At 48.3% G+C, this 12,950-nt stretch overlaps 1 protein-coding gene and 1 pseudogene across 1 annotated transcript in view; one reads left to right on the top strand and one right to left on the bottom strand.

The window, feature by feature from the left end:
* Positions 1–1,552: 1,552 nt before the first annotated feature.
* LOC103222820 (uncharacterized) overlaps positions 1,553–12,950 on the bottom strand; it is a 41,467-nt gene continuing 30,069 nt past the window's right edge. The window contains exon 6 of the transcript XR_012089361.1: positions 1,553–2,229. The gene's annotated coding sequence lies outside the window, so the exon portion shown is untranslated. The remainder of the gene's footprint in view (positions 2,230–12,950) is intronic.
* On the top strand, positions 8,266–9,327 carry LOC140709026 (eukaryotic initiation factor 4A-II pseudogene; annotated as a pseudogene).

Raw genomic sequence — 12,950 nt, forward strand, 5'->3', positions numbered from 1 at the left:
ACAGTTTTAAGTAACATTTCTTTGGCTACAAAAATTTACATGAAGTATATTGTATATTCTTGTTATGAGGAGACACATTCAAATCCCTGAATCTTAATTAATTCACAGCCATGTGAATCATCATCTCTGAGCACCTTTCCCTTTCCGCTCTTGGGCTTCTCTGATGCTGTAACTTGCAACACCTAAACGAACACACCAGTCATTCAAACATTCTTAACTCAGATGTGCACAGGAGTTAGCACATCTGGCATCACTCTTCACTGGTGTGGATTTCCCCTTTCACACCCCAGGCAGGCAATTATTTGATGTTGTTTTGTTTTGCTTTTGTTGTGTTTTGTTTTGAAACAAGATCTTGCTCTGTTGCCCAGGCTGGAGGGCAATGGTATGATCAAGGCTCACTGCAGCCTTGACCTTCCGGGCTCAAGTGATCCTCCTGCCTCAGCCTCTTGAGTAGGTGGGACTACAGATGCATGCCAACATGTCCAGCTAATTTAATAAAAGTTTTTTTGTAGAGATAAGGTCTCACTATGTTGGCCAGGCTGGTCTTGCAGTCATGAACTCAAGGGATCTTCCTGCCACAGTCTCCCAAAGTGCTGGGATTATACATGTGAGCCACTGCACCAAGCCTCCAGGTGGCCGATTCTCAGCTGCATTTCTTAAGGCTCCTTAGAAAGTCCCAGTGGGGGCCAGACGTGGTGACTCACGCCTGTAATCCCAGCACTTTGGGAGGTCAAGGCAGGTGGATCACCTAAGGTCAGGAGTTAGAGGCCAGCTTGACCAACATGGTGAAATCCCGTCTCTACTAAAAATACAAAAATTGGCCGGGCACAGTGGCTCACGCCTGTAATCCCAGCACTTTGGGAGGCCAAGGCGGGCGGATCACAAGGTCAGGAGATTGAGACCACGGTGAAACCCCATCTCTACTAAACATACAAAAAATTAGCCAGGCGCTGTGGCAGGCGCCTGTAGTCCCAGCTACTCGGGAGGCTGAGGCAGGAGAATGGCGTGAACCCGGGAGGCGGAGCTTGCAGTGAGCCGAGATCGCTCCACTGCACTCCAGCCTGGGCAACAGAGTGAGACTCCGACTCAAAAAAAAAATAAAAAATAAAAAATAAAAATCAGCCAGGTATGGTGGCATGGGCTTGTAATCCCAGCTACTGGGGAGGTTGGGGCATGAGAATCGCTTGAACCCATGAGTGGATGTTGCAGTGAGCCAAGATTGCACCACGGCACTCCAGCCTGAGCGACAGGCGAGACTCTGTCTCAAAAAATATACAAAACCACCCCCTCAAAAATAAATAAATAACAGTACAATTAAGAGCATTTGGATACCCATTGTCCAGTTTCCTTACAGAGACACCGGACCCAACCCCTTCCAATCGGCAGCGCGCTCTGTGTGACTAGGGCAACCAAGCCTGCAAATACAAGTCAGCCTTGAACAACAGGACTACTCCTGGTATGCAGCATCCTGGACAAATGCACACAGCTTGTTCTAATACAAATGTGTACACAACTTGTTTTTAAACTGTATTGCAACATTCATAGGCCCACATGATATATATAGATTTACTGATAAATTATGATGGATTTAGAATAATAGAGAGATAAGAGGGATTTCTATATTTTACCATCCAGCCAATGCACATGAAGGTTCTCTGTAGTATCCAGGCACCATCACTTCTTGCTCTTTTTTGTCAAGTGCCTCTCCCGGCTAAAGTCATATCTCCAGGAGGAAAAGGTAGCAAAGCTATCAGCACTGCCCATGCTGTGGCTCTCAGGAACTCGTTTGTGCTGAAGCAGTGTCGACCTTCCTGTCTCTGCAGCTGCCTGGGACTTATACCCCACTGGTGGCATCCCCACTCGTGAGGCTGCAGCATCGCTTGCTGCCGTGCATGCTGGCTTCTGCTGATGCTCTCAAAGCTGCTTCTGGGCTTCCTTGATGATCACCAATGCCAGTCCTACCGGTAGGATGCAGGAAAATACAAAGGCTGGTGCCTCTTCTGGTCATTGTAAATTCACTACTTGGGATTTTATAGCATGAAGGTAGAACAGAATCTTCCATCCATGTCTTTCCTTGAACTCTTTAGCATAATCACTGCAGTCTTAGAAGGTGAGCTCTCTCCAGGTCGAGCCCCACCTGCTGTCCACACCCTGCCACCAGCGCAGTGGGGGTAGCAAGGAGCCCACACCTTCCCAGCAAGCCAGAAACTCATCCTGAAGGACTTGAGCCTGACCAGGTAAAATGAGAGATGGTCACATTGACTGGAGGCAAGAGAGGACACCCGCAGGTCCCATTAGCAGTGGATAGCAAAGGTCACCACGTCCTCAGAGGACACAGCATGTGGCCTGCAGAGGGGCCGAAGCGACCCCTTTGGGTGCCAGAGGCAGGGGCATAGGGTATAGGACACTGCAGCCACCCCCGCTGCCCTCAGCTGCTGTGGCCCATTGGCAGCATCGCACCCAGATGGGCCAAGCTGGTCCGCACACATGCCTGTCAGTAACTCAGTGCTCTGAGCTGGCCAGGAACCTAAGGCAATCAAGAGTCACCAAAGCCAGCGTGTCGGCGACACTCTGGTGGCCCGGCCACTTGAGATTCAGGGGGAGAGGCAATGTGCCAGTAAGAGCTTGCATGGACTCACTGCCCTCTGGGAACAGGGAGTCTTCCCCACCCTCTTCCCACCCCTCCAGCCCTGGCCAGCACTTTGGGCTGTGGATCTGCACTCAGGGTGGGAAGCAGAGGGTCAGAGTATGCTCTGAAGGGAGAAATGGGTACAGAAACCCCGAGAGTCCTGGTCTGGGCCTGGGGTACCCACCCAGTCAGCCAGGCCCAGTGGGGGCTTGGAACATGTTACAAAGGTGGCACAAAGCAGGCTTCCGAGGCACAGCACCTGCATCTAAAGGCTGAGTCCTACCTGCAGCAGTCACTGAATGGTGACTTTTTTGGTCCATTCACCCCAGCGAGGGGTTGTTCTTATTACCACTGCTGGGGGAGGGAGCAAGTGTAGAAAGTGTTGTGCCTTCCAGCCAGGGATGCCCGAGCACTCTGTTTAGCCAGACTGTTAGTAAATGTACAGTAATGGCTTATAGAATAAAGAAAGGGAAGTTCGGGAACACACCGTCCTCATCCACTAAAAATAACTTCGAATGCTTATTTTTTAGTAATACTCTTTTAGCTCTAGATTTGCTTCATAGGCTCTTGAATCCTTGACTCTCTCCGGCTAAGCTCTGAGACTAACTTTTAAAATGCTATTCTAAGGAAGGCTAATGTTTTTACAAGGTTTGCCAAAATAGATAGGGATGACTTTTTAAAATAACAGTTCCAGGAAATATGTAATGACTTTTTTTAAACAAAGGATTCAGAATCTGGGTTGTGGAAAATGCTGTATTGATGCTTCCTACAACATTTTTGGGAATGTTTTAAAATGAAAGTAATGATTTAATTAACAAAAATATGTGACTTAAGGAACTGCTTGTGGGCAGCTTGGGATTGTTTAAAGCTAATTTTTCGGCTGAGCGCAGTGGCTCACGCCTGTAATCCCAGCACTTTGGGAGGCCGAGACAGGCGGATCACCTGAGGTCAGGAGTTCGAGACCAGCCTGATCAATATGGTGGAACCCTGTCTCTACTAAAAATACAAATATTAGCCAGGCATGGCGGCAGGTGCTTGTAGTCCCAGATATTCAGGAGGCTGAGACTCGGAGGTGGAGGTTGCAGGGAGCTGAGATTGTGCCACTGCGCTCCAACCTGGGCGACAGAGCAAGATTCTGCCTCAAAAAATAAAATAAAATAAATAAATAAACCTAATTTTTAAAATCTTTTACAAGTGGGAAAGAAATTTTCCATACATTATGAGAGTGAACAGTAATTGTTTCTTCGTTACATGGATTTTTAAAATCGCTCAAATTTTAAGTCTTTACCCATCCTGGGTTTTTAGACTCTAGGATCAGCTTTCAAATGAAAACTTTATGCAAGCAGGTTTGCCTTTCTAATGTTTTTCCAAGGAAGGAAAAAGAGGAGACAGGAAAGAAGGAAGGAAGGAAGGAAGGAAGGAAGGAAGGAAGGAAGGAAGGAAGGAAGGAAAGAGGGAAGGAGGGAGGGAGGGAGGGAAGGAGGGAGGGAGGGAGGGAAGTAAAGAAGAAGAGATGAAGGGAGAGAAAGAAAATATAAGCTTCTGGATTCATAATTACAGACCATCTAGCTAACCATATCCACTTTATGTCTGTGTTTAAAGGACAAGACAAACAGACAACGCTTTCAGCATGAATTCTCCGTGACACCGCCTTGCCAAGACTACTTGTATGTTACTCTCTGCTTTACATGGCTAGGTTGTTTGAGGGCAGGAGTTGGTGAGAATTAGTTTGGAAAACTGACTTCTCTCATTCAGACATAGCTTTTCTGGAGCAGAGTTTTTCAGAACATTTACTGGCAGCATAACATAGATGATGTCACAGAAGTAATTCCCGCACTGCCGAGCTGCTTAATTCCCCTGTTAAACGCTGCCCTGATGTCAGCGGCCCACGCCAGGAAGACTGCCAGAGTTGTGCTGCATTCACAAAGACTCCTCATCACCCCCAGGAACGCCACTTTTCAGTAACATTAATTTCAAATTATAAGTTATATTGTTCTAATCAAGACTTGATTTACTTGAGATTTGAAATTTTAACTAAAACTTTTAGAAGTTAATTCATTTCAAATGATAGAGCCTGATCTCATGACACCAATGTCATCTATAGTAGGGCTGGGAAAAGACATGAAGTTGTGGTTTTCATATGTTTGTTTGCCACATGCAACATAAAAAAGCAAGGTGGTACTGAAAAATACAGAAGAATCAAGAATGTTAGCATTTTTTAGGAATGCATATTCCCTGCCCTCAGAAAGATGTTTTAAAAAGGTATGTAATTCCTTTTTATTTCTTTGTTGTTGTTGTTGTTGTTTTGAGACAGAGTCTCACTCTGTCGCCCAGGCTGGAGTGCAGTGGCGTGATCTTGGCTCACTGCAAGCCTCCCAGGTAGCTGGGACCACAGGTGCCAGCCACCACACCTGGCTAAATTATTGTATTTTTAGTAGAGACGAGTTACACTGTGTTAGCCAGGATGGTCTGGATCTCCTGACCTTGTGATCCGCCCACCTGGGCCTCCTAAAGTGCTGGGATTACAGGCATGAGCCACCGTGCCCGGCTAATTCCTTTATATTTCTAGTCCTAATTTTCAACATGTTTGGGATATAAAATGGCATTTTGTTATACCTTAAAGGTCTTTTTATAGTTCTGTTATTCTAAGAATTCATTGCTTCATCAAAGGAGAGAATTGGACACAGGACTTTAGTGGCCAAGAAAGACCTTCGCTATTAACACTCTTATTCACCTTACATTACAGTACTGCGTGGGGATGAGTGAATATCTGGGCTTAGAAGGTACTCTGCTATTATAAGGATGAGGAGCACCAGTTCATTTTCAGTAAATCTACTGTCAGAAATCATTCTCTTCACATCTCTATCAAACATAAATCCAGCCAGGCGCGGTGGCTCACGCCTGCAATCCCAGCACTTCGGGACCCCGTCGCAGGTGGATCACAGGGTCAGGAGATCGAGACCATCCTGGCTAACACGGTGAAACCCCGTCTCTACTAAAAATACAAAAATTAGCCAGGCGTGGTGGCGGGCGCCTGTAGTTCCAGTTACTCAGGAGGCTGAGGCAGGAGAATCGCTTGCATGTGGGAGGCAGAAGTTGCAGTGAGCCATCTGGCCACTGTACTCCAGCAGCCTGGGCAACAGAGCAAGACTCCGTGTCAAAAAAAAAAAAAAAAAAAAGAAGAAAAGAAAAAGTCCCAGACACGAGTGCCTTCTGTTTTATGGGTTTTTTGTTTGTTTGTTTTTGTTTTGTTGAGACTCAGTCTCCCACTGTTACCCAGGCTGGGGTGCAGTAGTGCAATCTTGGTTCACTGAAACCTCTGCCTCCCGGGTTCAAGCGATTCTCCTGCCTCAGCCTCCGAGTAACTGGGATTACAGGCGCCTGCCACCACGCCTGGCTAATTTTTGTATTTTTAGTAGAGATGGCTTTCGCCATGCTGGCCAGGTTGGTCTCGAACTCCTGACCTCAAGTGATTCACCTGCTTCGGCCTCCCAAAGTGCTGGGATTACAGGCGAGAGCCACCACACCCGGCCAATACTATTTTTTAATTCTAGCTAATATGTACAAATTTTATTGATCTAGATGTACTTTAGAATAAATTTTAAAAGTCCACCAAAATCTTGTTGGTCGAAACTCTTTTAAACGTATAGATTAATTTGGGGGAAATTGCCTTTACAGTATTTAATCTTCCTTTCCATTTGTTCCAATCATCTGTGCAAGGTACAGGGCTTATAGAACTCTCCTCATATGAATTCTACAGAATTTTTCTTAATAATAGCAGGCAATACGAATTCAGCTCTTACTATGTCAGAAACTGTTTCAAGTACTTGAAGTGTATTAACATTTTAATCCACAACCCTATAGATAGTTGCATCGATTAAGATTATTCCTACATAGGAGCCCGCTTCTTGGCAGACGGGGAGGCCCGGCGTCCCCAGGCGAACGGAGGCTGCAGGTTGGGGGAGGCCGGGTGCGGCCCCGCGAGTGGGCGGGGGCAGGAGCGGGCCCGCGCTGCCCTCCTGCCGGGTCTAGTCGCGTCCCAGGCTGCAGGCGCGGCGTGGCTCGCCCCCGGGGACTTGCCAGCCGCGAGTGGGGCCCGACTAGCTCTTCACCACGCTCCACTGCATCCGCACGGGCTGGTTCTGGGAGGGGCGCAAGGGCACCGACCCCCGCGCCAAGGAGGTGACGGCCGTTAGGGCAGTGGACCCGGAGGAGGCCGAGGACGCCCACAGGAGACCCCTGCGCTCAGCTGTGCTGCAGCCCCCAGTCCACGCTGCTCCTGCCGCCCGGTGTGGGTTTCCCGCCGAGGGCCAGAGCGGCGGCAGCGCGCAAGACTCGCAGAACTCGGTGCCCCCGGAGGAGACCGGCCCTGGGGAGGTCCGGGAGGGCGTCTGTTGTCTGCGCTCCCAACGCAACAAACTCCCGAGACGCGAAGCCGCCAGCGTGCTGCCTCAGAGCAGGGCGACGCGGAGCCGGCGGACCCCGGGGAGGCGGCGCAGCCCACAGACGCGCAGGCCGACTGGAGCAGCTCTCGGCAGCCCCTCCCGGAGGGCGTCGGAGGTCGCCAGCCGCGGCCTGCGGCTTCCAGGCAGGCTTCTGGCGCCTGGGGATCGCGGCCATCGGACTGGCCAAGGAGGAGCCCTCGCCCTCCGACCTGCCCGCGCGCGCGCCCCGTGCCTGATCTCCAAGAACAGCCCGTCCGCGCCGGGGGACCGCGGCAAGCCCTTGGAGGAGGCGGCAGGCCTGGCCAGACGGGGACCCGCGTCCCGCCACCTATCGAGGAGCTCCGGGAGCGCAAGGCGACCGCGCGCTCCGCCGACACCCTTTCTTCCGGGGTTCACGGGCGCCGCCGGCGCTGGAAGTCCCAGGGGCACCGCGAGGAGCGCAGCTCCCGGGATCCCGACATCGCCAGTGCGCAGAGGACGCGGTCAGGCCTCCCCTACCCCGGCGTCCCTCACAAACCGGCGGAGTCCACGCAGCAAGCTGCGCGGGAGGCCCCGTGTTCGTCCACGCCTGGCGGCTGGCCCTCCGGGAGCGCAGACAGAAGTGCAGGCAGAGCTGCGGCCGCGAGGCCGGCCTCGGAGCTCCACGAGCCGGCGCTGCACACGGCAGAATCCCCGCGACGTGGGCCCGCGCAGCCGGGGACAGAGGGAGTCTGAGCTCCGTGACAGCGGTGCGGACCTGGAGGTGCCTCGTGCGCGCTGGGCCTGCAGGCCACGTCTCCTCCCACCCCTGCGCTGTGCTGCGCTGCACGCGGGGACGCGGAGCCCTGCGACCGGCTCCCCTCCCCTCCCGGCCCCGCTGCAGCCACCCCAGGCAGCGGAGCCCGACCCGTCTGCGGACCCGCGCGGCCCGGTGACTGCTCAGACCAAGGAGCACAGCAACCATCGGGCAGCTCTGCCTCCTCCTTCCACGGGTCGTTGGGGAGGCGACAGGGCAGCCCCCAGAGGAGCGCCCTGGCCGGGCCTTCTTCCCCTGCCCCGGGCCGCAGTGCTCTCCGCCGGTGATGGCCATAGATTTGCCTTGTGGTGTTGGATCAGGCGCTGTGTCTGCTCATAAGTACTGTGTCACCCAGAATGTTTTGTTTTTTAAGAAAATTGGTCTTTTCAGTTGGGTGCTGAGTGGTTTTCCAAATCATGTGTCGGATTTTGACAGAGGGATTTGGCGGCCCAGAGGGAATGGACTCAGATGCTGTCATCTAGAGCAACTGGGATGAGATTGTTGATAACTTTGATGATATGAACATAAAGGAGTCTCTTCTTCGGGGCATCTATGCTTATGGTTTTGAGAAGCCTTCAGCTATTCGACAGAGAGCCAGTATTTTCTGCATTAAAGATCCAAAAAGTAATTCCGGCACCGACTATATGGGAGCCTGCATTGCCTTGCTTGCGTTGGTGGAACAAACGTTCGAAATGAAAGGCAAAAACTGCAGGCTGAAGCATCACATACTGTTGTTGGTACACCAGGGAGAGTGTTTGCTTTGTCAAACAGAAGATATTTTCTCCAAAATGGATCAAAACCTGTGTTTTGGATGAAGCAGATGAAATGTTGAACCAAGGATTTAAGAATCAAATCAATGAGATTTTCCAAAAATTAAATACAAGTATTCAGGTTGTGTTGCTTTCTGCCACAGTGCCAACCGATATGGTGGAAGTGACTAAAAAATTCATGAGAGATCCAATTTGAATTCTGGTGAAAAAGGAAGAATTGAACCTTGAAGGAATCCGTTTTATATTAATATTGAGAGAGAGTAATGGAAGTTGGAGACACTCTGTGACTTGTACGAGACACTGACCATTACACGGGCTGTTATTTTTCTCAATACAAAGCACACTGTCAACTGGCTGAGAAAATGCATGCCACGGACCTCACAGTTTCTGCTCCGCGTGGCGACATGGACGAGAAGGAGAGAGATGTCATCATGAGGGAATTCCAATCAGGGTCAGACCATGTTCTGATCACTACTGATTTGTTGGCTTTTGGGATTGATGTGCAATAAGTCTTTGGTTATAAACTATGATCCATCTACCAATTGTGAAAACGACATTTGCAGAATTGGCAGAGGTGGTTGATTTAGGAAGAAAGGTGTGGCTATAAACTGTTACTGAAGAAGACAGGAGGATTCTTGGTGACACGGACACTTTCTATACAGTACTACAGTGGAGGAAATGCCCATGAATGTGGCTGGCCGTATTTAATTCCTGGGATAAGATAGTTTTGGATGCAGTGCTCAATGTTGTTGAGTGGGCGATCACAACCTGCATTATGCCTCTTTCTCTGGGAATATTTGAATCTTGTCTCAATACTCATAATGGACCAGAAATACAGATTTTGATAGCAAAGTGGCATTAGTCATGAGGTCTTGTGAGGAAAGTCATTGGCTTTATCCTCTTTAGAGTTAGACTGTCGGGATGGGTATAAAAGATGGGAACTGTAAAATCTTTCTTCTTCAGAAATTTATTTCATAGTTCTGTAGAAATGGTTGTATTCAATGTTCTCTATCATTTAATAATATACTTGTGGACTAAAAGATACAAGTGCTGTATAAAATCAGGTAACTATGTTACATGACCATATCTGTCTTTACTGCGTTTGTCATTAGCCTGAGTAGAAAGGCCTTTCAAATTGTTTTTTAAGAAAGCATTTGAATGCATTTTGTTTGGTATTGTGCTTTTTGTTTTTTTGTTGTGAGACCATGTCCCACTCTGTCACCCAGGCTGGAGTGCAGTGGTGCCATCTTGGCTCACTGCAGCGCCGACCTCTTGGACTCAAGTGATCCTTCCACCTCAGCCTCCCCAGTAGCTGGGACTACAGGCACTGGCCACCACACATGGCTAATTTTTGCATATATTGTAGATACAGGGTTTCACCATGTTGCCCAGGCTGGTCTTGAACTCCTGAACTCAAGGAGTCTGCCCACCTTGGCCTCCCAAAGTGCTGGGATTACAGGTGTGATTACTGGCACAAATACAAGCCTTTGGTATTGTATTTATTCAATAAAGTATTTAATTAGTGCTAAAAGAAAAAAAAGACAATTGAATTTGTTTCCTTACATATTCTCAGGTTAAGATGTTTTCATAAAACATTGAGAGGCCTCTGCCAACTTCAATGAAGACCTGACTTGGAAAAATAAAAAAAAATATATATATATACACACACACACACACACACACACACACACACACACACAATTCCTATATAATTTATATTTTTGTTGCCATGTTGAGTGGGATGATTCCCGTTTGCATTTTCTAGTTGAATAATGCTGATATAGGAAAGCTATTGATTTTTGTAAATATGTTTTGTAACTGGTGCATATCTCTTTTTTGTTTTAACAAGTTGAAGAATCCTGGGCAACAAGGCAAGATCCCACCTCTACAGGAAATTTAAAAAATTAGCCAGGCACAGTGGCATGGAGTGAAGTCCCAACTACTCCAGAGGCTCAGTGGGAAGATTGATTGAACCCAGGAGTTTGAGGTTGTACTGAGCTATGATAGCACCACTGCGCTCCAGCTTGGGTAATAGAGCAAGACCCTGTCTCAAGAAACAAACAAACAAAAAACAACAAATAAGTTAAAGAAAGTACCAGCCTGTAATCCCAGCACTTTGGGAGGCCGAGGTGGGCAGATCACGAGATCAGGAGATCGAGACCATTATGGTTAACACAGTGAAACCCCCTCTCTACTAAAAATACAAAAAAATTAGCCGGGTGTGGTGGCGGGTGCCTGTAGTCCCAGCTACTTGGGAGGCTGAGGCAGGAGAATGGCGTGAACCCGGGAGGCGGAGCTTGCAGTGAGCTGAGATCCGGCCACTGCACTCCAGCCTGGGCGACAGAGCGAGACTCCGTCTCAAAAAAAATAAAATAAAATAAAATAAAAGACTGTAATTAGGCTTTGATAGTCTAAGATACAGAGAAGTGAGGAAGACCCAACGTGGGTGAATTTCTGCAGTGCTGTGTTCTTAAAACCTGGGTTTTAGCATGCACGTCTTCCTCTCTATAATTTCACTATAGTTTGAGACAAGGAGGTGCGATGTTGTTGTCTGAAGGTGGCTTCTGAGTCCATGAGTCTGTGAATTTCTTATCTGAGTCTCAAAAAGCTTTAAATTCTCAGTGTGTTGAGAAAAAAACTCAAAAGAAAATTATATGGATCACTCCCCAGACTCAAAATTATTAATATTTCCCTTTTCTTTTTCTTTTATTTTTGTCCAAGATGGAGTCTTGCTCTGCACCCAGCCTGGAGGGCAGTGGCACAATCTTGGCTCACTGCAACTTCTGCCTCCAGGGTTCAAGCAATTCTCCTGCCTCAGCCTCCTGAGTAGCTGGGATTACAGGCGTGCGCCGCCACGCCCAGCTAATTTTTGTATTTCTAGTAGAGACGGGGTATTTTTAGTAGAGACCATGTTGGCCAGGCTGGTCTCGAACTCCTGACCTCAGGTGACCCACCCACCTAGGCCTCCCAAAGTGCTGGGATTACAGGCGTGAGCCACTGTACCCAGCCTGCCTTTTCTTTTAAAGTCTGTTTTAAGTTGTGTTAAGGCTTTATTTCAAGGTGTCTCATAAATGCTACCTTTCTCCTTAATATTTTCACTTTGTTTTTAGTTAGTTAGTTTGTTTGTTTTTTGAGACGGAGTCTCGCTCTGTTGCCCAGGCTGGAATGCAGTGGCCAGATCTCAGCTCACTGCAAGCTCCGCCTCACCATTCTCCTGCCTCAGTTTACACCATTCTCCTACCTCAGCCTCCTGAGTAGCTGGGAGTACAGGCGCCCGCCACCTCGCCCGGCTAGTTTTTTGTAGTTTTTAGTAGAGACGGGGTTTCACCGTGTTAGCCAGGATGGTCTCGATCTCCTGACCTCGTGATCTGCCCGTCTCAGCCTTCCAAAGTGCTGGGATTACAGGCTTGAGCCACCACGCCCGGCCAATATTTTCACTTTGTTAGCTACACTAGAATTAACTCAGACCTGTTAGCAATGAGACTATCATGTTCTTCCATTCTCCTGAAGTTGCCCATTCTCAGGCAGAGATTGTGACAGTGTTATGAGGTGGTGCCATTTCTGGTTTCATTTGTTTGTTTGTTTTGTTTCTTATGAGACAGAGTCTTGCTCTGTCACCCAGGCTGAAGTGCAGTGATGCGATCTTGGCTCACTGCAATCTCCACCTCCTAGGTTCAAGCGATTCTCTTGCCTCAGCCTCCCTAGTAACTGGGGATACAGGCATACACCACCACGCCCGGCTAATTTTTGTAATTTTAGTAGAGACGGGTTTCACCATATTGGCCAGGCTGGTCTTGAACTTCTGACCTTAAGTGATGCACCTGCCTCAGCCTCCCAAAGTGTTGGGATTACAGGCGTGAGCCACTGCACCCAGCCCATTTCTGGTACCTAAAGCTTTTGTGTTTCTTTCTCTCTCCTCCTAGTCTAACACTTTTAGAAATTTTATCATTTCTTTTTTCTTATAATGAAATACTGAACTCCAGCTTTTCATAACATGCCAGGTGTGTAACCAAAAAAGGTGCTTTCTCCTTCTGCTTGGAAATTATAACCTTTCTTTCTTTAGGACAACTCTGTCTCACAGGCTTATGTTTATAATCTACAGATCTTTATGGTAGTCTCAACTCAGAGTTGCCCTTAAAATAGGGTCTACCAGTCATGTAAGTTATTTGAGTTCACGTAGACACACGGGAAAGGTTGATTGTACTGAACTCAGGCAGGTCCATTTGTTGAACTGAAAGCCTGAATCTAGCCAGTGATATTTCTACCCCAATTCTGTTGAGAATTAGTTAATAACCTTCAGCTTGGTATAATGCTTGTAAAATTTATTAGAT

The sequence above is a fragment of the Chlorocebus sabaeus genome, chromosome 18 (genome assembly GCF_047675955.1).
Source record: "Chlorocebus sabaeus isolate Y175 chromosome 18, mChlSab1.0.hap1, whole genome shotgun sequence".
In the NCBI taxonomy this organism is placed as follows: Eukaryota; Metazoa; Chordata; class Mammalia; order Primates; family Cercopithecidae; genus Chlorocebus; species Chlorocebus sabaeus.